The sequence below is a fragment of the Lissotriton helveticus genome, chromosome 11 (assembly GCF_964261635.1).
Source record: "Lissotriton helveticus chromosome 11, aLisHel1.1, whole genome shotgun sequence".
NCBI classification, from domain to species: Eukaryota; Metazoa; Chordata; class Amphibia; order Caudata; family Salamandridae; genus Lissotriton; species Lissotriton helveticus.
Window position 1 is genome coordinate 186,135,598 of NC_136072.1, and position 25,710 is coordinate 186,161,307.

A 25,710-nucleotide genomic window follows, 5' to 3' on the forward strand; every position below is an offset into this window, starting at 1 on the left:
GGACGCCACTCCGCAAACAGGTAGGTTAACAAACCTTTATTATTCCACAAGCTGCACAATACGTCTGTTTATATATATTCCACACAAAGTTCCCAAAGCAATGAGAGAGAACACTACAGTGCTCCACCATCCGGCAATTCGTTGCAGCTTGCTTCCTGCTCCAAGTTTTTAAGATATGCCAACGCGTTTCGCGGTCTTGCACCGCTTCTTCCTGGGCTGCTGAAATCACACAAAAAGGCACGCATTACCTTCATTTCCATTCAATTTATTCATGCTTGGCCACATTGGGCGTGTGCTGTCAAGTCTCTTCTAGTAATGCATGATGGGACATTGAGTTCCCGAATGCGAGCGAAAACAAGTTCAATGTGCATTTCAATTTTAAGCTTTATATTAACCTTTAGTAGGTGTCGGGGCATAGATGCAAGTTTCATTAGCATTTTGAGCACTGTGCTTCCATGATCTCGATAAGTTCGATTTCAAAGCCTCAGTCAGCTGGCAGAGGTGTATCTCCAACTGACAATGGTTCCTCTCTCCACGGCAGGGATGCCGTGTATTATGTTCCACACAAAGTTCCCAAAGCAATGAGAGAGAACACTACAGTGCTCCACCATCGGGCAATTCGATGCAGCTTGCTTCCTGCTCCAACTTTTTAAGATATGCCAACGCGCTTCGCGGTCTTGCACCGCTTCTTCCTGGGCTGCTGAAATCACACAAAAAGGCACGCATTACCTTCATTTCCATTCAATTTATTCATGCTTGGCCACATTGGGCGTGTGCTGTCAAGTCTCTTCTAGTAATGCATGATGGGACATTGAGTTCCCGAATGCGAGCAAAAACAAGTTCAATGTGCATTTCAATTTTAAGCTTTATATTAACCTTTAGTAGGTGTCGGAGCATAGATGCAAGTTTCATTAGCATTTTGAGCACTGTGCTTCCATGATCTCGATAAGTTCGATTTCAAAGCCTCAGTCAGCTGGCAGAGGTGTATCTCCAACTGACGATGGTTCCTCTCTCCACGGCAGGGATGCCGTGTATTATGTTCCACACAAAGTTCCCAAAGCAATGAGAGAGAACACTACAGTGCTCCACCATCCGGCAATTCGATGCAGCTTGCTTCCTGCTCCAACTTTTTTTCGGCGAAGAAGGCGCTGGTTGCCGAAACGCGGGTCGAGAACTATTGTGCCACTCTTTACTCATGAATTATTTTTATGATAAGTTAATAATTGTGTGTTGTATTTAGTTAGTCTTTTATGTACAGTGATTTATTGATTTGGTTATAATTTTTTTATGTGTATGAAATTAATGTCTTTTTTAATGTAAATGTTCATAAATATCAGAATGTGAATTCATTGGTAGCTTTCTTTCCTTTAATATTTCTGTGTTTATCATTAAACTTTAGTTATGATTGCCTAGGTTGTTTTTTGTCGATTGTTTATCAAGTGGTCACATGGCACCTAAAGTCACTTCTGCTACTGGAGCTTTAGCTGGAATACAGATGCCCGGATTCTGCGCTTGTGGAACGCATACAAGAAATAACATGATGGCTTAAAGTAAAGTGGAGTCCGGACACTGCGCCCGCCAAAGAAAAATTATAAGATTGTCGGAAAATTTTGAGCCATGCTGTAGATGGTGTCAGATGCCCAAGAATCTTGTCAATAGAGTCAAGCTTAGGGTGACCCTCAGCAGTATTGGTGTAACGCGGAGTGGCGAAGGCGCCAAGCGGCACATTGGATGTCGTATATATAAAAAAAAGAGCTTCAGCTAAATCTCCAGGTCCTGAGGATAACCCCAAAACATCAGTGGGTTTGAAACGCGTAGACCGTTTTCTTCGTCCAAACAAGTATTCTGTGTAAAAAAAATTGCGTACCAGGTCCAAAAAAAGATTGTATCAACCTATGAATTTAAGTTTTGTAGGACATGAATGCATAATTGTTTGGCCTAAGTCCCCCCCTGGGTTTGTGTTGCTGTTGCTCCAATTCATTGTATCACAACTTTTCACCTCTCCCTTGGGCTTCTTTATTTTTCTTTTCGTCTTTCTTCTACTATTTCATGGATTTTGAGCGTGCTCACATTGTGTAAATATTTGTAACTATGAAATATGCAGTTGGTACAGTCCTAACTTGAAGTTAAATTGTGGTATATATCTATATTCATGTAAATAACAACATGATTTGCTTGTTGCAAAAAATTGAAAAAGCAACATATGAAAATAAAATAGAAATAAATATTCATTAAGGTTTACAATCACTACGAGTGCCAAGTGTGATTGGTATGAATGATGTGGTGACTAAGTATCAGTACTGGCTGTTTTTGTGTTAATTTGACTTCTGCCACTGCAGCACTTGATGAGTCAACGTGCATATATATATTCGTGTATTTGAAAATACGAGACTTTCTTGGCTGGATGTAAATTATTAGTTTCTTTAATAAACATGAACTACATTTAAAGCACGATTTTCTTCATAGCTGTTATTCAAATGTGCATTTTCAACAATTGAAATGGCATTTCACGCACACATTTTCACGTTGTAGGCAAGGACTAGTACAATTATAGAACAGCGTCGAAACACATTCGTTGCTGATTAATTACTTCAGGATTGGGAGCCACATTCTAAAAGGCACCTGTTTCCTTTAAATGACAGATGGGACTTTATTCCGTTATGTTTCTAGCAAGCTTCTAAGATGACGAGTCATAGCCAAATCCAATCTGTTTGGTGGCAATTACTAAATCTTTCCTGTTGTTCCTGTTCAGTTGATTGGATATACTATCCAATTAAGGCGCAAAGTTATTAATTTAAAGAGATTAAAAGGATAGACAGACAGACAGACGGACGGACGGACGGATGGATGGATGGATGGATGGATAGATAATTTTAGCAATTTCAAGGCGCACTCGGAAGAAGCAATGCTCATATTCATCAAGGTTTTGTGTCGCTCTTGCACCACACAAGGGTCCACAAGACGACGGAAAACCTAAATGAGATTTAGCAAGCCAAGTAAGGCTACCTTGCATGACCCTGCATGGCTTGATACATCTAGAGTAACGCAAGGCAATTGAAATCACTACCTTGCGTTACTCTGCCCCAGGAAGCGGTCCATGGGTGTTACCACGCATTCACCAGGGCTCGAGTTGGGGTACCATGCGGGTGGACGGTGTCCCCCCACTTATTTTACCGGGAGCTCGATAACTGGAGCAAATGGAGCCATACATTCACTCTTTGGCCTCTATGGGGCGAGATCGGAGCTCATTCAGAGCGCTGCTCACGTGCTGGCTTCTCTGATGCAATCGCATCTGAGGGGTGAGTGAGGGGAGGCAATAAGTCTGATGGTGCAAGCCACCTTTCGTGACGTCACTTCCTGACGTGACGTCAGCGCCCCCCCACTTCTGTTTTTTAGGACTTGTGCCCTGGCATTCACCCATGCATTTTGGCGCATTAACCGATTTGCCATTAGTGGTAGATAGGCGGAGCTCCTCCGTGAGAACAGAGGAGCATCTCCCTGCAAAAAAAAATGCTTCCAAAAGCTTCAGGGCTGAAAAATAAAAATGGTAATAAAGTTTATTGCAAAACCAAAGGGGATGATGGGTGAAGTGTTGAACATTGCAAGCACCTACCCCAGTCAACTGATCTGGGTTTAATCCATTATCATTCTTTAGCTGACTCAGCCACCCAAATTCAAACATGGCCTTATGCAAAGCAGCCTTGGCCCTGTGCCTCATGGGAACAGACCAGCCCGAACTGCCAAGCCATGTCTTCCCTTATTACCATTTTATTTTTCAGCAACCCGTCCTGAACCGAGTGTCTGGACGGGGCAGGGCAATTGCTGCTTAGTGGTAACAGGGAGCTTTGCCTGTATGTATAGAGTGCAAATTGCGAAGGACTGGCAGACATGCGCATTTTAAACTTCTGCTGGATTAGTGTAGGCCTCCAGTGCTCTTGTGAGTTTTTCTCATGCTGTGAGAGCAGCGCCAGGATTGGGAAGTGCAGTTCCTGGGTTGGGGCTTCGGGGAGAGGAGGACGTCATCCTGCTTGTCTTGAACATAAGTGCAATTTTTGTATTTTTTATTTTCTTACCACCCATCCCACCACTCTAAATGCATGCCAGCCGCTACCGGTGGTAGACTGGGAATGTGTTGCTCTGCTATGCATTCTCAAGTGAGGCATAACATGGAGAAAATCTTTATTTCTCCCCTTTTTTCCCTCTTTCTGATAGTGGTTTTGGATTCTACAGCACACACAGACAGAGTAAACTGCCACAGGAAATTGTTTTTGTGCAGATAGGCTCAAAAAAACAATCCTGCCTACAACTCAGGCACCCTTGCAACATGACGCAAAGATGCTCCACAAACTGTTAAATACGGTGCCAAATATCTTGCTTTCTGCTCCAGTCTTGTTCATTTGTAAATGATGTCAAATTTGTTGGCAGCCAGCACGCCGCATACGCATTATCCGTCCATTCCGACATATTTCCAAAGGCAGGTCCCGGCTGCATTCAGACATCTGCATGAGCAGGACAAGAATTTTACCAAAGGCTGACTGTGCAGCAGCGCCCGTCAGTGCACATGATTGCCACTTACCCAGATGTCAGCCAGCCTGCTGAAGAATCATTTTTCTGTACACACAGAAAGTGATATTTCGGTGTCAATGGACAACGGTTAAAATGCCGTGTTAACCTCGACCAATTAATCATCGACAGTCAGCGAAGTGGATCGAGGAGCCATATTGAAAGAGACAAAATGTGGACATAAAAATGGAAATCAATGTTCTCGTGTCATATTTAAAATGAATGAGATAATTACTTTGAAGCAATGAGGATGTCAGTTCGACTGCATAGGAGGGGGGCATTTAGCCTGTGATCCTGAGGATGGAGTGCATATGAAGCTACGTGCTCGCAATCCTACGGAAGTAGAACAGGCACTCTTCAGCAGCCTTACTGCGCCATCTGCTGACAAACTGGGGAAAGACAGCGTATTCATCCATTAAATCTTTCAACAAAAAACACTTTTGCATCTAACGTACATGCACGTATAAGAAAATGTACTTTTCAAATGTATACGATTTCAGTGGCCCACGGAGCTACAGATGTGCATATACTTACGCATGACAAAGAACATGTGTACCACCAAATTTATTTTACTAATATTTTGTTTTCATTTTATCTTACTCCATTAAATCAGAACCGTATGTAGTTCAACGCGCAAATAAAGAATTACAAGACAATGTAATACAAGCTAGAAGACTTACTGGAGCAATACCCAACATGTAGATAAAACATAATTACACACAAAAAAAAAATAATGCGTTGTAACATGAACGCTGTTCATGGTGGTCATATTAGATAAGAGCATTCCTCTCACAATAATATAGTGCTTAATTTGAGCAGGTGGTTTCCGGAGCTCGGCATCGGCACTTAATTGTCGGCACTTGTGACAGCTGCTAGCTGTTTGTGTAATTTGGAGAGGAGTAGGGTCACAGTTTAATAATTGAAAAGAACTAATGCATGTTGCCCATACCATTCTGAAACCTTTTGGGGCCTCTCAATCAATCAATCAATCAGGGGGTTTATAAAGTGCGCTACTCACCCGTGAGGGTCTCAAGGCGCTGGGGGCAGCTCAGGATCAGTTGAAAAGCCAGGTCTTGAGGTCCCTCCTGAACGTGTGCAGGGTTTGGGAGCATCTGATGTTCACAGTGAGCTAGTTCCAGGTCTTGGCTGCGATGTAGGAGAAGGCTCTCCTGTCTGCTCTGTTCCTGCGGATGCGCAGGACCTCTGCCTGGGCGAGGTCGGTAGAGCGGAGGTTCCTCTTGGGTGCATTGAAGGAGACTATCTCGTTGAGGTATTTGGGTCCGATGTTGTTGAAGGATAAATAGATGTGGGTGAGGAGCTTGTAGATGACCCTCTTTTCGACGGGGAGCCAGTGGAGGTCTCGTAGGTGTTGGGTCATGTGTTTGTGGTGGGTGTTCCGAGGACGAGTCTGGCTATGGCATTCTGAATGGTTTGTAGCTTGTGTAGAAGAGTTCTGTTGATTCCGGCGTATAGAGCGTTGCCGTAGGCCAGTCTGCTGGTTACAAATGTGTGGGTGACGGTCTTTCTGCAATGGGGGAATCCATTTGATGGTCTTGCGGAGGATGCGCTGGCAGTTGAAGCTGGTGGAGGCGACGCCGTTGATCTGGCGGTTCATGGAGAGAGAGGAGTCAAAGATGATGCCAAGGTTTCGTGCGTGGTCTGTAGGGCCACCAGGTATTGTCCCAGGCGGAGGTGCAGGGGCCAAGGATGAGGACCTCGGTTTTATCTTAGTTGAGCTTCAGGCAGCTGTCTCTCATCCAGGCTGCGACGTACTTCAATCCTTCGTGGAAGCAGAGTCTGGTGTCTTCGGGGTTCTTTGTGAGCGAAAGGATGAGCTTGGTGTCATCGGCTTAGGATACTATGCTGAGCCCATGCTGTCTGACGATGATGGTGAGGGGGGCTATGTAGATGTTGAAGAGCGTCATGCTGAACGACGATCCTTGGGGTACCCCGCAGTTGATGGTTGTGGGTTCGGAGAGGAAGGGCGGCTCCTTGTACCCCTGGGTCGTGAAGTCTGGCTGCGAAGGTGCGGCGAGAGATGGTGTTGAAGGCTGCGGAGAGGTCTAGGAGGATGAGGGCCGTGGTGTGTCCCTGGTCGAGTAGATTGAGGATGTTGTCCGTGGCGGCGAGGAGGGCGGTCTTGGTGCTGTGGTTGCTGCGGAATCCAGATTGGGAGGCGTCAAGGATGGAGTTATCTTCAATGAAGGTGGTCAGCTGGGCCTTTACCAGTCTTTGGCCATGAAGGGAAGGAGGGATATGGGAGGGAGATGGGCCAGAAGTTTTTCAGGTCGGTTGGGTCGGCTGTTGGCTTCTTGAGAAGGGGTTTAACCTCCGCCCGCTTCCAGTCGTCTGGGAAGATGCCAGACCTGAAGAAGGCGTTGATGATCCTTCCTAGTTCGGGTGTGATGGCAGCTGCGGCCCTGTGGAATATGTGCGGTGGACAGGGGTCCATTGGGGTCCGAGTGGGTATTCTTCATGGTTGCAGTGATGTGCTCGATGGTAGCCGGATTCCAGGTTGTGGTGGTTGGCTTGTCTGTGGTGGCAGCGAGGGGGGAGGTGTCTGGCATCTGTTCGCTTAATTTGTTGTAGAGGGTCTGGATCTTCTGATGGAAGTAGGAGCTGAGCTTGTCGCAGAGTTCCTGGGAAGGTGTGACATCCGTGGCTTCATTGGGGGGTTTGGTGAACTGCTGTAAGACGTTGAACAGTTCCTTGGCATTGGCCGCATTGGTCTGGACTTTGTCGCTTATGTAGGTCTGTTTGGTGTCTCTTATGTGATGGTGGTATTCCCTCAGGGCGCTCCTGTGGTGGTTCCGTGCTTCAGTGGTTTTCTGGTTTTGCTAGGTTTTCTCTAGGCGTCTGCATGAGCGCCTGGCTCCTTGGAGTTCTGTGGTGAACCAAGCAGCCTTCAGAGGGTGTTGTTTGGCGGGGTGGCGGATGGGTGCAAGCTTGTCGGTGCAGCAGGAGATCCAGCGGTGGAATTCTTTGGCTGCTTAGCTGGTGTCGGTCGTGGCACTGGGGGTCTTGGAGGAGGGTGCTGTTGAGGTGTTCCTCTGTGACCTTGCTCCAGTTCCTACGTGGCGGGTGTGGGGCGGGTTTGGTTGTGGTGGTGGTGTTGAAGGTGAAATGGACGCAGTGGTGGTCCGTCCAGTGGGGCTGGGTGGTGTGGCTGAAGCAGACGTTAGTTTCTCCTAAGAAATGGGGTTGAGGGTGTGTCCAGCTCTGTGGATGGGTGTATTGACCAGCTACTTCAGTCCGAGACTGGCGAGGTTGTTGAGGAGAGTGGTGGAGTCTGGGTCATTGCGGTTGTGGAGGTGGAAGTTGAGGTCTCCGAGTAGAATGTAGTCCGTGGAGGTGATGGCGTGGGGTGCGGTCCAAAAGACCACAGCCGGAAGAATATCCTTCTACTACCTCGCAGCAAGGACCTGGAACACCCTGCTTCTCCACCTCAGGCAACCACAGTCACTGCCTCAATTCAGGAAGGACCTTAATACATGGCTCTTCAACGGAACCACAGCACCTTCGGAGAACCATCTCTTTCCCCTCGGCACCTTGAGACCCTTACAGGTGAGTAGTTGCACTTTACAAGTAACCTGATTGAGTAAATGGTACTACATGTACCCACAGCCTCTAAATTAAATGGTATAGGTGGGCTGCAGCACTCACTTTAAAACATGTTTGAGGTCTGCCATTTCAATTGAGCAAAATAAACCTTTTTGCCAGGCCAAACCTTCCTGTTCAATACTTATAAGTAAGGAAACAAGAGAGGTCGCTGTACTGTTCCTAAAGGAAATGGGGGAAGTGTCTAGCTGGCATGACCACGGATGTTGGAGTAACATCCTGGGGCATCCATTTTGTTGGATATAGAGGCCTCACACACCCCGAAGGATGTCATGCTTCATCATCGGCAGTTGCTCCTCGTCGGGGAGGCGGTGCAATCCCCGACGGGCTCACCTCAAAGAGGGGCTCTTTGGCGGAGATCTTTTTCCAACTGCCTTTTGGTGAGGTGGGGGTCATTCCTCCTGTGTCCGCGCAGTTCGACCTACCCTTCACCGCCGAGTATCTACTCGAGCTCGGCGGTGAAGGGTAGGTCGAACTGCGCGGACACAGGAGGAATGAGCTTTAGCCTTGGGCTCTCCCTGATGTCTTGCCCCGCCGACGCCTCATGTGGCATGTAGTCCTCAACCTTTAGGCATAGGAGTACCCACAGAGGTAAACATTAAACATACATGACACTAGCATGCTTTGACACTGCACATTTACACGGTCCTGATGAATCGCGGGTGACTAGACCCATAGCGTGAAACATGTCGACCTTCATCACCTTTAGCCTCATCTAGGGTCACCTGACCTAACTTGTTGACTCGGAGTGAGCCTAACCCCTCTTTTTAACTGCAGCCAGGGGACCCCCAGAATAAATTAAATTCCGGTACCCCTTGCTACATTTTAATACCCCACACACCACCACACCTAGCCCGGTCCACACACCCCCACCTCACCAAAAGGCAGTTGGAAAAAGATCTCCGCCAAAGAGCCCCTCTTTGAGGTGAGCCCGTCGGGGATTGCACCGCCTCCCCGACGAGGAGCAACTGCCGATGATGAAGCATGACATCCTTCGGGGTGTGTGAGGCCTCTATATCCAACAAAATGGATGCCCCAGGATGTTACTCCAACATCCGTGGTCATGCCAGCTAGACACTTCCCCCATTTCCTTTAGGAACAGTACAGCGACCTCTCTTGTTTCCTTAGTGCAAAACACGGACACAAGCTGCAACTGGACCTTCCACCCACCCCTTGGGTGGTTAACCGTGTCCGTTGATCGATTGATCTCCTTCTCTAATCTCCCTCCTTTTGATACACAATACTTATAAGTCACACCACCAGAAAGCCCTAAAGGTTAATAGGGAAGGGTGCATGGTATTTAAAAAGTAGGACATGTGCACTTCCATTAACAAGTCCTGGCAGTGACATTGTAATTTAAAATCCTCTTGAATGGTAAAGTGGCATTTCACATTACTATTCTGAAAATTCTACTTTGTCTAGGGTTGCATGACTGATAATGGTTTCTTGTGTTGCGATGTGTATTCCTTCCAGACTGGGTACAAAAGGGCTTTGGACGTGGGAAAGGCGTTCCTTTCCTGTGCATGATGGCCTGAGGGGTTGGCGCCATCCCTTCCTGAACTTCAAAGGGTAGCTTCCCGGCTGTGCTCACTCCCATCTTGACTTTAGAAGATGTCTGCCCTATGACTGGCAATCGCAGGCCCCATCTGGGTCTGACTGGCCTTTTTCCCCTAGTCAGAATGGAGCCGAACCCAGGAAAAAGGAAAGAAGTGACCAGGACCAGTTTAGGGTTAGACAACGGAGGAGTCCCAAAACTCTGGCGTGCACTGGATATAAAATTGGCACTGTCAGAAATACTCTTCTGAGAACTCCTGGACTTGTTGAGATTCAGAAGAAGGACTGACCTACTGTCTGAAGCCTGAAGGAAGACTGGACCTGTTTGCATTGAACCGAGGACCCCAGAAGTGACTTTGAGGGTCATTTGGCAGACCTCCTCTTTGAGATACGGGGACACAACATGCTGCCAGAGGACTTTCACTGCAACTGCCAGCTGACCAGAGCCAAATAGAGCTGCCTGAACAGTGCTGATGGCCTTTGCTGGAGTGAGTCCTAAACCCCAAGGTATGACACCAAGACCCTGGACCCTTGACGGTTGTTAGAGTGTACTCCTCCAAACCCATAAGCTACAAGAACTGGACTACAAGTGAAAAGCCAGAGGTTCTGGGCTACTCACATTGAAAAGAAATGCCCCAGTCTCCTTGCCAATACAGGACCTGTATATGACTGCGGACGTGTCCTTCCAGGACACAGACCCTCGACTTCACAGCCTAAAGCTCTTCATGTCAACAACAACTGTCAGGCATTTCCAACAATGCAAAGTTCAGACCATTGGCTATTTCTTTGCATTAACAACAACTGCACTGAAAATGCAAAGTTCTGACCAAGGCCTGGAACTTTAGCAACCTGCCGTCAACAACCCCATCTCAGGTACTAGCCTGCAGCCTGAACACTGCTGACTGCATTGACGAGTGCTTCTTCCATGAAAACCGGAGAAATTTAGAAGGAAGACTTTCCACCGGGGGGGAACCTGGTCCCTGTATCCGATCTGTACTCCATAGCAGTCGGTCTTAACTTTTGACCTGGACACGGTCGATTGCGACCAGATAACCACACTTGGCACTTAAGGCTTTCTGATGAAAAAGTAAAAAATTCATATGACTGGTTCAGCTTATTGGATTTTTGTTGTTTTGGTCTAATTTTATTTACCAAAATGTATTCTAGTTTTCTAAATTGCAATGGAATTTTGCTTGGTTTGTGTTCTTACTTTACTAATGTTTTAATGCTCCATGTATAGTTCACCACCCCCTTTTCTGAATCGTTTTTGGCCACTATAGGTGTGGCAGGGTATACTCAGACATGAGTCCCTTTCTCACTGCTCCATCAGGATTCAAGCAAGCCGGGCCGAAGAGGCTGAAATGCCAGAAACCGGTCCCCGGTAGCTTGTCTCCTTTCTGGTGAAGAATTGGCTTGGTAGTTTGGTCTGCCCTGTTCCCATGATGCACTGGGCCAGGGACAGACTAATTTGCATATAGCCAGGTTCTGAGCTGGGATGGGGCAGTGAGATAAATAACGGTGATGGATCAAGCCCTGATCTTTGGACTGGGTAAGAGTGGTCTGCTTAATTCAGACACTCTGTTCATCACCACCCCCTTTTCTGAATCGTTTTTGGCCACTATAGGTGTGGCAGGGTATACTCAGACATGAGTCCCTTTCTCACTGCTCCATCAGGATTCAAGCAAGCCGGGCCGAAGAGGCTGAAATGCCAGAAACCGGTCCCCGGTAGCTTGTCTCCTTTCTGGTGAAGAATTGGCTTGGTAGTTTGGTCTGCCCTGTTCCCATGATGCACTGGGCCAGGGACAGACTAATTTGCATATAGCCAGGTTCTGAGCTGGGATGGGGCAGTGAGATAAATAACGGTGATGGATCAAGCCCTGATCTTTGGACTGGGTAAGAGTGGTCTGCTTAATTCAGACACTCTGTTCATCACCACCCCCTTTTCTGAACCATGTATAGTTCACACATTGCCTTTAAGTTAAACCTGAAGGCTTTTGTGCCGAGCTTCTAGAAGGTTAAGCGCAGGTTTATTTAGTGACTTTTGTGATTCACCTAGACAAGTATTGTAATTATTACTTGAGTAGGGCTCTCATCCCTCTCAACAAATAACCCAATTTCTTAGCAACATTTTCACCCCATGCATTCAACACTACAAACTTAATGCTTATGTTATGTTAAAAAGTACTTGTAAAGCGCAAGTACACAGACGGTTTAATGGCGCTGGGTTAAAGGAGTTCTACCGCTGAGAGATTTATTCATATGCCTCGCAAAAGAGCCAGGCTTTCAAAAGATTCCTGAATTGAGGGTATGCTGTCATAGACCTAATGTCCTGAGGAAGGGAGCTCCAAAATTGAGGGTCCAGGACGCGAATCTGAGTCCCCCCAATTTTTTGTGTTTAAAGGATGGGGTAGCTAGGAAGTTCAGATGGGAGGACCTAAGGTCCAGCGGGGGAGTATCTCTGAACCCGGGTGGAAATAAATAATGAGCAGTTGCCATGGAGTGCTTTAAAAGTGGGGCATCCCAACTTGAATGCACTGCATTCGACAATCGGAATCCAATGTAACTTTTCCATAAGAGGAGTAACATGCTGCCATCTTGGCTGGCAGTAGATTAGTCTGGCAGCCTGGTTTTGCACCAGTTGTAATTTTTTAGATTGATAAGCAGGCATACTAAAGTAAAGAGAGTTGGCGTAGTCAATATGGGAAATGAAGAGGGCCAAAACTACTTGTGTAAGGGATTCGGTAGTGAGAAATCTGCTGATCTGCCTGATTTTTCAAAGCTGAAAGAAGAATGTAGAGACCACTGTCCCAATCTGGCATTTCATCGTCAAATCACAGTCGATTGTGATGCCAAGGCTTTGAGTGTACATAGATGGTAGGGGAGGGTTTCCCAGCTCAACCGGCCAAAAGTTGGAGTTCCATGTGTTTGAGGACCCACTAATTATGATCAGTTCAGTTTTGTCTAGGTTTAATTGTAGGGCGTTATTGTTCATCCAGCTACTCATATGTCATATGGTGGTTTGAAAATTGGTGACGAGGTGGCCGACTTGTAGATGTCAAAGATCAGTTGAAGATCTTCAGGGTAATTAAAAGTGCATACGGTCTTTTCACTTAGAGAACAAGAGGATACAGTACAAATTAAAAAGGTGCAACGACAGGATGGAGCCCTGTGGCACCCCACATGTCATTTTAACTTCAGATGAAGATAATTGGGCGAGGCAAACGACTTGAGTGCAATTCTTTAGGAAGGACATGTGCCACTTAAGGGCCAGGCCCTGTATCCCTGCATTACTGGCACTGACCACCAGGAGGTTGTGGTCGACCATGTCGAACACTGCAGAGCGATCAAGAAGCACCAGGGCCTGTGTGGTGCCATTGTCTGCCTCTTTCCTGAGTTCATCTAGAACCGTCCAAATTACAGCCTCTGTGGAATGAGAAAGTAAAAAACTGGCCTGATGAGACTCAAGAAAGTGGGACTGTTTGATAAAAGAAAAGAGGCAGCTGGCAAATTGAGCTTCCAAGACCTTGGTCAAGTAAGGGAGCAGGGAAATAGGGTCATAGTTATAAGGGCTGGGGGTCTGCCCCTAGTTTCTTCAAGATAGGAACTATTTCTGCTGCTTTGAACACTTATGCTTTTCCTATAGTTTTAGATGCGGATGGCTAAACTAAAAACATGGTTATTGCCTGCACCACGAAGTAGCAAAAGGGATTGACTCTCTTAATAAAAAACTGAATCTGTGATTACAAATCCAAACTAGGTCTGTGGGCCACATGTATGAAGATTTGGAATAGTGATTACCTAATTGCAATTTCTAGTGAATCACAATTAGGTAAACACTATTCCAAATGTATGAAACTCCAAGAATTTCATCTAGTGATTCATAGGGGCTCACAAATGTACGTACCTCATTAATATCAATGAGGTAGGTCGCAATTTGTGACCCCCTAGGTATCGCTAAAATCACAGTGATAGTGGCCTGCTGGGGTCAGTAGACCACCATGTCTGTGATTGTTCGTAAATAAAGCAAGCATTTTTTTTTTAAATGTAGCCTGTATTTTTTAAGGAAAAAAGGGTTACATTTAAAAACAAAAATGAAAAGTTTTCTTTAATTTTTTAAAGAGCAGGCAGTGCCATCATTCCGATCCCTTTACATTTGCAAATGCATTACAACCAACTGGAAGATTGTGATAAATTGTGACTGTTTTGCAACCGCACTCACAGTCACAAAACATTCATACATACCGCTGTGATTCGGTATTTGGAAGGGACGCCCTGAGCACGCCCCTTTCAAACACCGAATAGCTAACCCAATTTGTGATTCGGTAAGAGGTTACCAAATCGCAAAATAGGGTTTGATACATGTAAATAGCTGTTTTTGCGTTCGCAAATGGTCATATTCAGAGAATCGGCCAGTTTGCGAAGGCAAAATTTATTGATACATGTGGCCCTATATTTTTTTTGATTAGCCACAAAAATAAATAATTATTTTTTGCTACAGTGAAGAAACGATAATACCTCACAAACTTATTTTATATCTTTAAGACGGTCCTTATGAATAAATTCACCAAACTCTTTTCTGTTATAGTGGGAAGAAAACAAGAGAAATTTAAGGCTGTTGCCTATATGCAACTGAGAATTTCTGCTTTCGGGCCCAAAGACATAAAGACAGAGCAGTAAAGAAACTAGGAGAAAAAATATGAATTGTTTGGCAGACGTGGCGAAAATTTGTTGAACAGGTTATAGTGACTCACTTTCTTCATGTGTGAAAAACAAAATAAAAAATATTGAGAAGAAGTATCAATTTATACAGGGATTTTCGTTTGTGTGGATATGAAATAGTATGATTTTTGTACCTCCGCCCACTTGTACCTATAGGATTATATTTATAAATTCTGTTTCTTTTTGCCTGAGGCTGTTATGACACGTAAAGCTGTCTTTAAGCCAGACTTAACCACAGAGCCCACTAGTGATCATCAACTCCAAAGGGAGCACAAAAAAAGTGATATTTATTTGGAATGAGCACCATTGATAAAAGTCATACAATTTAATTCCGGCAGTGGCATGCTCCAGCCAGCTGCATTGAAATCCCAAGATTCCTTTCGAAGAAAAAGTCATGACCTGTCAGCTGTATGCACAGATTTTCCCAAAAATATGTCACTGCCCATTTGTGAGAAATCTTTGAAGAAACAATCCGCCCAACGTCTGTTCACAAGGCATTCACTTGTGGCCTGAGAGACCATTGTAACACAATTGGCCTAATACAGAGGAATTTCTGGCAGCCCTCCAAACCTTCATCTCAGCGGCTCTTTTGGCAGCTGACTGCAGCAAAGGCCAAATGTGATTCTAATGAGGCGAGACAGGCAGCCACGAGAAATGCTGCGAAAATGAGCTTCTCAAACAAACGCGACTTAATTTATATCTCTTGGAAAGCGATCAGCGAACAAGTGTATAATTAGAAAAGGAAGCAGCGATTCTGGTGCACTATGATAGTTTTTCGTAAATATGATATCATGTCTTTTTGATCAAGCACACAAATCTCACCAAAACACAGCCTACTATGAAATAAAGTAACTATGGAGGCCTCCTGGGCCAAAACGAATCAATGGTGAGATGGATGAAAATGCTAAAAATGTTGGCACACCCTACTTTGGTTGAAAGTAACCTGCTTGCAATAATCGTAAGAAGATATTGGTATAATGTCAGCTGTGTGTGCCTATGGGCCTGCACCCATTCCTGTGGTTCACACTGTACTTCGACCTCCTTGTTCACTAAGGTTGGTCCGTCCTGTGCGAGTAGCCACTAATTCAGATATTAGAAGAGCCCCCCATGGGGCGTGACTTGGGGCGTGACTTCCGCGCCATGCAAGATGGTGGTGGTCCCCTAAGCTCTGTAGTGTCAAGGTGACAAATGACAGGGTCTCAACCAGTTTTCCAGCTCCCTGATGCCTTTGCCACAAGTTTTATTGGTGTAGTGTTGATAACCAGCTTTTTATCAGCCTGAGAGCCATGGATGTGAGTTACTGTCAAACGCAAGCGGCAGCCATTTCGTGACCATATCTCTCACGTTCTAAACCTCCAGACACATTTCAATCTGCCACACTCGCCTTCTATTATTATATATACCTCGGCCCATGATCTAATATGTTTTTAATGCCTGTTTTTTGCCACATCAGCTGCACTCATTTTCATGTTGCTTCAATGGTCAATATTTACCCAACTTGCTGCATGTGCTTCTGCTTTTAAGCCTAACGTTGACTGTAATCATTGGATTAATATATATTTATGTATATATGGACTTCTGCTGGTTTCTTCCTCCTTTGTGGTTATACTGTTGTGAGTCTGCACAAATAGTCCTCACTGCTCTCTCAGGATTTTATTATGTCTGTTCATTCATTTTATTGAAGGCCTAAGAGGTATCACTTCTCACCTGAGGCTGTGTGTATCCATTATTTTGGCCATATCATTTTATTTAGAAATCTTTTTTGATTTTCCACAATGTTTGACAAATATTTTTGATTTACACCTCTTATTCGTTGTATGGACAGAACTAGCCTTTACTAGCAATGTCCTTGTTATTCTACACACTATGTCAAAATGGCCAGTGACCAGCTTACTATGCCTAAGGCTTCTACTTCTGGCAACAAATTACCCCCCCCCCCTCCCCGGTGATGGAGCGAGATAGAAAACAAAATTTTGTTTAAACTCGCAAAGTCACATTTCCATAACATGAATAAAATTATTAATGATTTGTGATATGTTGTGCTAATACAACCTAGACTAAACTTTACACGTGGGGGGACTAACATGTGTGCTCATAAACGTGCATAAATGTTGCATCTTTTTGTTCGTGCAAAATAATAAAATAATTTATTGTTTTCGTTTTTGTCATTACTAACTGCTGCATATTTAAAATAAGCATGTGCTTGTTTTGCTTATTCTTGTCTGTATGATGTCATTTCTACTATTCTAGGTGCATATGGGTCTCATAGAAAAACGGAGACTGGTAAATATAAACGCTGCTTTATTTGTTTGCAATGGCTAGGTAACATTTTGATTAATCGGGTGGGTTAATTATTTAGTAAACCATGGGGTGGATACAGAATATACTTTATTTCTTACATTAATACTTTTCTTGTGTTTGTTTTATACTAGAAATCATAAGTTGCCTGCTTTTGAGGCCTAACTATTTGAGCCGCACAAAAAGAGCTAATTCATATTTCTGCAGAAAGTCACGAGACGCCCATTCTGAATTAAAACGTTTATTGAAGCTGCATTCACAAAGCAAAAACTGATGAGCTGACATCATTCTGTCGGACATGGCCAAGGTCGAAAGTGAACTTTTTGTCAGTCCTTAACTTGGCATCCGCGGAAGTTGCTCTGAAAAGCTATGGAAGCTGCGAGGATGACTTAAAACAAAGTTGCAATCGCAGGAAGCCTCTGGCTTCACGTGGAAGAGACAATGGTCTTTGTAAGACATGATTTTGTGGAACTTTTTAAGAATCGGGTGACATGTCACTTGTCACTCTCAGCCAATGGGACGTCGAGTATTTCTGAAAACTTTCCTTTGCTAGTTTAGTTAGCGTAGAAAGGTATAAAAAGTCATGCCCTTAGGGTTGGGCTGGCTGCTGCTTTCTGACTTTCCGATGAGGGTGATGTGCTGCTGGACTTTGCGTGGAGCACGTAAGAATCCTCAAAGAACTTTACTTTAATTTCTGTCTATTTAGCTCAGTTAGGGAAATAGGTTTTAGAAATGCTAAACTTTTATAATTTCTTTAAATTTGATTAAATTGCTTAAATTGTATTTTTCCATATTTCTTACTATCATGCTTGCTTTATTGCAAATAAAATTTCATTTATAAAACTTACAACTTATATACCATAATCTAGAAAATAAAATCTTACTTTTGACAAACAAGCTGGTCTTGGTTATTTAGAAGTATAGGTTACCTTTAGCTAGATCACGTCGCCTATGGTGGTCGTTTAAATGGTTGGGTTTTATTCTAATGACAATATTCTTTCTGCAAATGTATAAATATGTTTATAGTTTGTAAATAATGTGTATATAGATTTATTTGACCACCTGATTCAGTAGGCCCAAAAATATATCAGGTTCATAAATGGGTCCATGTATAGTTTAGAATTTTGTTTATAGGTTATGAAATTGGGTAGCGTAGTTTATGATATATTTTCTATAGCCCGCTGGATCAATTATCTGGTAGCAGAAATTGATGGTTGCTAAGGGGTAACCAAGGTAACATGTTGGTTGCTAAGGATTACGTCATGGTATACAAATAGGATTAATGTTTTAACACTTGTTAAGTTCGTTTTTCGTGCCTATCTGTAAGCTATACCGGTATAGATTGTGTGGCGAGAAATTAGTCACGCAAGCCATCTGTTCGTTTGTAGTGATATCGCCGAGTATCACAAGAGGTATCGCCGTGTACCATAGTGTTGTCGCCGAGCAGCACAGTTTTAGGGCTAGGTCTGAATCTTGTATAGTGAGGAATTTCTAAGAAATCAAAGCAGCATGAGAATAGGGACAAAGCGCCTTCCATAAAACTCACTGTGATGAGAGTATTAGTTATATCCGAGCTTGAGAGAAGGGTAAAATTTAACGTCGGTGCATGATTATCTATAAACAGGTTAGAGTCCTGTACGGGTACATGTTTCATATCTATAAACAGGTGAAAGCCCTGTACGGATAACGTCGTTATTTTGCTAACGGTGCATGATTTCTATAAACAGGTGAGAGTCCTGTACGGATTTCGTGTGTGTTTGAAATTAGGGAATTTTCCGTGTAAAAGTGCGAGTTTGAATTGTATTTTATGTTCAAGTGGAACTCTTAGAACTTTCACTTCGCGGTGGGTTCAGAGCAAAGCGAGTTCATAATTATACGTGTTAGAAGGGTGGGGTAAGGTTACTCTACTGACAATTGAATATTATCCTTAGTGTGAATAGCGCCGTCTATTCCGAAGTGTGGATACTTGAATGTATGTAAACTATCCTAATTAGCGAAACGAACAGATGTTGTCTTTATAAGTCATTGTTAAGAATTAATTTACACTGAAAAGTGTTCTTAAAATGGCGCTGTGAAAAGATTTTGTGAAGGAGGGGTAAGCGCCAGGAGTGAGAAGCGAGAAACCGCAGCTGCTGTGTACGTCACAGAGCCGCGCTGGGATTGGGTGACCTACGTCACAAGCTGTATTCTGATTGGCTCCTGAGTCTCTGACGGCCAGTGAGCTGATTGGTAGTTCAGAAAAACTCTAAATTTATTGGTCGAACTGAAAAGTGACTCAGCTCAACCGCCATTGGCTTGTTGGTGTGTTTCGCGCACGGATTGGTTGTTTTGCGGAACATCCCGGAAAATTTTTACGAACGATTTTGTGAATTAAATTTAACTTTTAAAAATGAGTTATCATTTTAAACATGTTGAGAAAAAGACAACATTATTTCAGAAATTTAAGAATTTATTTTCACCTGACAAGAAAATCGAAACGCGAGGTGGTAAACTACTTCATAAGTATAAAACACCTGCAGCATACATGGAAGGTGAATATGGATATCATACTGTCTTATGGTTCGACAGTTGGAAACGTTATACTAAAAACGATGGTGTTTTGACTTGGCCTGATGATGGTTCATTTAATGTAAGAGTTTTAAGAAACTTACGAGAGAAAATGAATGCTCTTGTTCCAAAACCGAGACCAACTCAATTTGAAGCTTTAGTTGAGTGGGAAGATGAGATGTATCAGTTACAAAGAGAAGCTAGTGGAATTAAAAGACCTTCTAAAAATCCATCATGGAAAAGAGAAACTCATGAAGATAGATTACGAATGTGGAGACAGGGAAACATGAGTGAAGGATTGTATTTAATTCATGAAATGGTAATGGGTTCTCCTACAGGAAAATCTATGGAAAGTGAATCTGAGGATGCAATTATGGAAGAAATATATACAACTGCTAAAAATAAACAGCCTAATCAGCCTTTGAGACCTCCTAGATCATGGTCTACTCCGGTGGTTTCTACTGAAACTTCACCGAGTGCACCTCCAATTAGTGAAGCTCCTAAACTTTATCCAAATAATTGTGAAATCACTGAAACTCCTAGAAGACCAGAATTTGAGAATGCTCGAAATGAGGGTAGACATTTTTCAATGACTCCAAGAGCAAGGGAACCTCCAAAAGAATATACAAGAGAGACAAGAAATGTTGAGGATGATGATTATAATGAATACTTAAGGTCTAAAGAAGAATTAATTAAAAGAATGACAAAAGGCATGGAAGCTGTTACAGTTCCAGTAACAATAGGTCCTGTTCAGCCTGTATTTGAACAAAGAAATACAAACAAAACTGGATTAACTATTCCTTTAAATACAGAAATTCAAAAGCCTGCTGAAAAATTTTATTCAGATTTGACAGAATTAAACACTTCTAGATCGAGAATGCCTGATTTAACTTTCAATGAGGATTTATCTCCAAAAACACCAATGGGTGCTATGTCAGATGTAGGAAGTCCTGAAGTCAGGGTAACTACACCAAAGCTTGATGTGGCCAAATTAAAAGCAAATATAGAAGAATTAATAATTGGAACAATTGGCCCAGATAGTTTAAATTACTATCGGGATGATGAACTACTATTCATTTGCAAAAGTATTCAGTGGAAAACGAAAAATAAATATGATCAATTAGAGGATCTAGCTGCAGAACTTGAAATCGATGTGAGTAAACAAAAGAATTTTGCAAAACATTATAGATTAGATTTCTCAGAAAGCGACATTGAGAGTTTGAACTCAATGGGAAGAATAGTTCATATTAAAGATTTGATTGTCTATATCAAAAAGCTAGGAGAACTGAACAAATGGAGAGTGAAATGGACCAAAAGAAAGGAAGATGAAAGATTAGAAAGAATGTCAAAACAATTTCCAATGAGAGAAGTTGCAGGTGGAGGATATGTTCATGTCCCATGGTCGAGACAGGACATTCTGTTATTCACAAATGACTTTCCAAAATTAAGAGAGAAACCTGTTGAGTGGTACAGGCAAGTCGATAGATTTATCAAAGTGTCAAAAGTTCTGTGGATTGATTTGGATGGATTTTTTGACATTGTTGTTCCATCTGATCTTTGGACAGAATGTAAAATATCTATTAGTTGGCCAAAAACAGAACCTGAGCGAATTAAAGAAACAGGTGCCCCAAATCCACTTGTAATGGATTTTTATGAGAAAGTAATTGTTTGGATGAAAAACAAAATTCCACCCAAAGAAGTTGATTGGGTTAAAATAGAAAGAACAGAGCAGGAAACAAAAGAATCAGTTCATTCTTTTTATGAAAGGCTACTGTTAATCTTTAAACAATACAGTGGTTATGAAAAATTAGATGAGAAAGACATGAGTCATTTTATCTATAGATTTGTTTATGGACTAAAACCTGAAATTGGAGAAATGATCAGAACTAGTATTGTCGGATGGCAAGCACTATCTATAGATGATATTCTGAGAAAAGCAAAATATTGTAGCGATGAATTAGAAGTAAAACAGAAGAAGCTAAAGGAGAAAGCCATGTGGGCACAGGTAAAGGTAGCTGAGCAACAGATTGCCAGCATGGGAAATAAGAACACTAATTTTGTTCAAACTGGAAATACGAACCAGATACAAGGAAAGTTTAAAGGTAATAATTTCCAAAAGAAATTTAGCCCAAAAATAGAAGAGCTGAAACAAAGATTACCTTGTTTTAATTGTGGCGAAATTGGACATTGGAGGGACGAGTGTCCTCATCCTCCTAGAAACTTAAAGAATCCCTTATTGAATCCACAGATGCAGAATGGTGTTAACGTGCAGCAACAGCTACAGATGCAACAAGGGTTAAATGAATTTAATATTCAGCGACAATTACAACAACAGCAACAACAACAGGTGAATAATCGTCAGGACCAGTTGCCACAACCACCTTTTCCGAATTGTGGGGGAGTTCAAAAATATAATCCAAAAGTGGGATTTCAGGGATGTGAACAGGTAATAAAACCACAAAAACAGCAAAAGCAGCAAAGGGTTCAAATGCAAAATGCTTCACAACAATTTTTATTAACAGAAAGCCAAGACAGTGATTCTGATGATTATTGCTGACGGTGCCCGAGAGAGGAGGAAGAGTGTGTTGTTGGAGCCACTCTTGAGGTTGACCAGTCTGGTCATTATGTAAACGGGAAAGTTAATGATGTAGACATCACTTTTCTAGTGGACACTGGTGCTACTCGTTCTACTGTTAGATCAGTGGAAATTGAAAACCTACCTCTCTCTGGGGATACCATCCAAGTTGTCGGAGTAAGTAATCAGCAAATTAAAACAGACTTAACTGATCCAGTACCAGTTGAAATTGGAAATTACAGAGACAAACACAGATTTGTGGTTTGTAATAGTAGTCCAGTAAATCTATTAGGTAGGGACATCCTATGTAAAATGAATTGCAGAATATATTGTTCTCCTGAAGGAGTTGAATTACAAACAATGGAGGAAGATGGTTTGTACAGAATGACAATGATGATGATGGAAGCAGAAGAGACAAAATTGTTTCCTGCATTTGAAGAAAAAGATTTACCTGAAGAGCTAAAAGAAACAGTGAAATCTGAAATATGGGATTTTACTGGGAATGAGATGGGTCTGATGAAAAACGTAGATCCTGTTAAAATTGCATTGAAGCAGGGAATAGAATTTCCAAACACTCCACAATATAAAATGAAAACTGAGACAATTGAAGGTATTACACCTGTAATTGAAAAATTAATCAAGCAAGGTGTATTGAAAGAAATGAAGAGTAGCTCTTGTAATTCACCAATTATGGGAGTTAAAAAGGCTAACGGAACATTTAGGATCGTACAAGATTTGAGAAAGGTTAATCAAATTGTAATTCCATGTTGTCCTGTGGTTCCAAATCCAGCAGTGATTCTATTTCAGATTCCATATGATGCTGAATGGTACACAGTCATTGACCTTTGCAATGCATTCTTTACTGTTCCTCTACACCCAGACAGTTATGAAATCTTTGCTTTCAGATTCCAAGGTAAGACCCTTGGATGGACAAGAATCCCTCAGGGCTATACAGAAAGTCCTTCAATCTTTAACGAACTGTTAAAAAGATCATTAGAAGATTTAGACTTACCAGGTAGGTCTACGTTGGTGCAGTATATTGATGATTTGTTAATAGCTGCAAAGACAAGAGAAAATTGTGTAACAGACACAATAATTCTGTTAAATCGCCTTGCAGAAGAAGGACATAAAGTGTCCCCAGCAAAACTACAGTTTTGCAAACAGGAAGTAAAATATCTTGGTCACAGAATTGCAAAAGGAAAAAGACAAGTAACAATAGAGAGAATAAAAATGATTCAAGCAATGTTACCGCCAAGAACACAAAGACAGGTCAGAATGTTCCTGGGAATGGTAGGTTACTGTCGACAATGGATAAGTGGATTTTCGGTAATTGCGAAACCACTACAAAGACTGACCAAATCAGATGTAAAAGATCCAATTATTCTCAATGATGTTGAAATGGAATCTTTTGAGAACTTGAAAAAGAGCTTATGCCAAGCTCCTGCTTTGGGTATGCCAAATTATGAGAAAGATTTTGAACTGTATTGCAGTGAGAGAGAAGGATGTGCATTATCTGTGTTAATTCAGAGACATGGGAACCTAAAGAAACCTATTGCATATTTCTCTGCAGTTCTTGATCCAATTGCAAAAGCATTACCAGGTTGTTTAAAAGCAGTTGCAGCTACAAGTATCAGTCTTGAACAAAGTGAAGGAATCATTATGGGATTTCCTGTGAAAGTTTTTGTGCCTCATTCAGTTGAAATATTACTGACAAGAGGTAAGACTCAACATTTAACAAGTAGCAGATTGACAAAGTATGAGAAAATCATACTGGGAGCAGATAATGTTTCAATTTCAAGATGTTTGAATCTGAATCCTTCTACATTACTGCCTGATTCTGAAATTGTTGATGACATCGAGACAGAACATGAATGTTTAGATGTCATGGAATTCTGCACAAAACCAAGAAAAGACATCAAAGACAGACCTTTGCCTGAATCGGATTTTGTCTACTTTGTAGATGGCTCATGCTTAAGATCCGAAGGTGGTGTCTTGAAAGCTTCATACTCAGTTTGTACAGTCGAAGATGTTGAAGAGGCATCATGTCTTGAAGGAGTTCGTTCAGCACAAGTGGCTGAATTGATTGCTTTAATTCGTGCATGTGAAATATCAAAAGATATAAGAGTTACCATCATTACTGATAGTCAGTATGGGTACGGAGTTGTGCATGATTATGGACAACTCTGGTCACAGAGAGGATACATGACATCAACAGGGTCACCAATTAAAAATGCAGTTTTCATTAGAAGATTAATTGAAGCAATACAATTGCCAAAAGAAATTGCCATAGTCAAGTGTGCAGCACACACTAGAGGGACTGATTATATTTCCAAAGGAAATGCCTTCGCAGATGAAACAGCAAAGTACTGCGCAAGGAAAAATTATTCTTACAATCGGAATAGAAGTACAGAAACTGATTCAAATTCATTAATGCTAACAACTATTGTAGAAACATGGAATGAGATTAGAGATTTACAAAACGAAGCAGATGATGAAGAAAAAGACCAGTGGTTAAGATCAGATTGTAGACAACGTGATGAAGATGGAGTGTGGGTTTACAAAGATGGGAGAGTAGTTTTACCAAATTGCATGATTTCTGACATGGCCAGATTATATCATGGTCCTGCACATTTAGGAAGAGATTCTATGGTCAGACTGTTTAAAGAAACATGGTTCAATACCAAGTTTAGAACCATTGCAGAATCTTTTTGTCAAAGGTGTTTGTCATGCCAACAAATGAATCCTAACAGAAAATCAGTGGTGGGGACAGGAATAATTGGTCGAGAGGGTGGTCCCTTCACCAGGTTACAAATAGATTTCATTGAAATGCCCTTACACAACTGTTTGAAATATGTACTTGTAATTGTATGCTTGTTCTCAAGGTGGGTAGAGGCTTTTCCTACAAGACATTGTGATTCAATTACAGTAGCAAAACTAATGCTCAGAGAAATCATCCCAAGGTACGGTTTTCCAGTCACTATTGAGAGTGATGGAGGAAGTCATTTTGATAACAAACTGTTGAAATTAATTTGCGAAGCTATGAGTATTGAGCAGAAAATACACTGTGCATACAGACCAGAGGCATCAGGTGTAGTTGAACAAATAAATGGAACTATCAAAAACAGAATTGGGAAAATGTGTCTAGAGACAGGAGTGAAGTGGACTGATGCTCTTCCACTTGTTTTGATGTCAATAAGAAGTACACCAGATAAAAAGACAGGTTTGAGTCCTCATGAAATTTTGATGGGAAGAGTTATGAGGCAAGCTTTTGTACCTGTAGGTAAACTGTTGAGCATAAATGACAGTGCAATTTTGGAATACTGTAAAAGGTTATCTGATATGGTAACTTCTGTATCTAATCAGGTGGGAACTGAAGCACAATCAAATGACAAAGTTTTGACACATGATCTGAGACCTGGAGACTGGGTCAGAACGAAAGTACATCGGAGGAGGAATTGTCTATCTCCTAGATGGCAGAAAATGGAAATCTGGCAAGAAAAGACTTAGAAATAATTGAAATAGATTCTGAAGGTGAAGAGAATCTGTTAAAAGGAAAGATGACTGAGGATTCGGTTGTCTATATTGAAGACAAAGAAGCTGAACCAAAAGAAGTTTCAGACCAGGAGAGTATCGAAAGGCAGAGAACAAGCTCTGAAGTAAGGAACAAAAATCCGAAATCTGGGAAGCTAAAGGTAATTGAGGAAGAAGAGGAGAACGAATTACCGAGTACCAGTGATGGAAGACAAAGTGAAGTTCCTGAAGGAGTGAAATTGCCATATAGAGAAGTTCCTGAGTCAATTGAAATTTCAGACTACGAAACTGAGGAAAGTGACGTG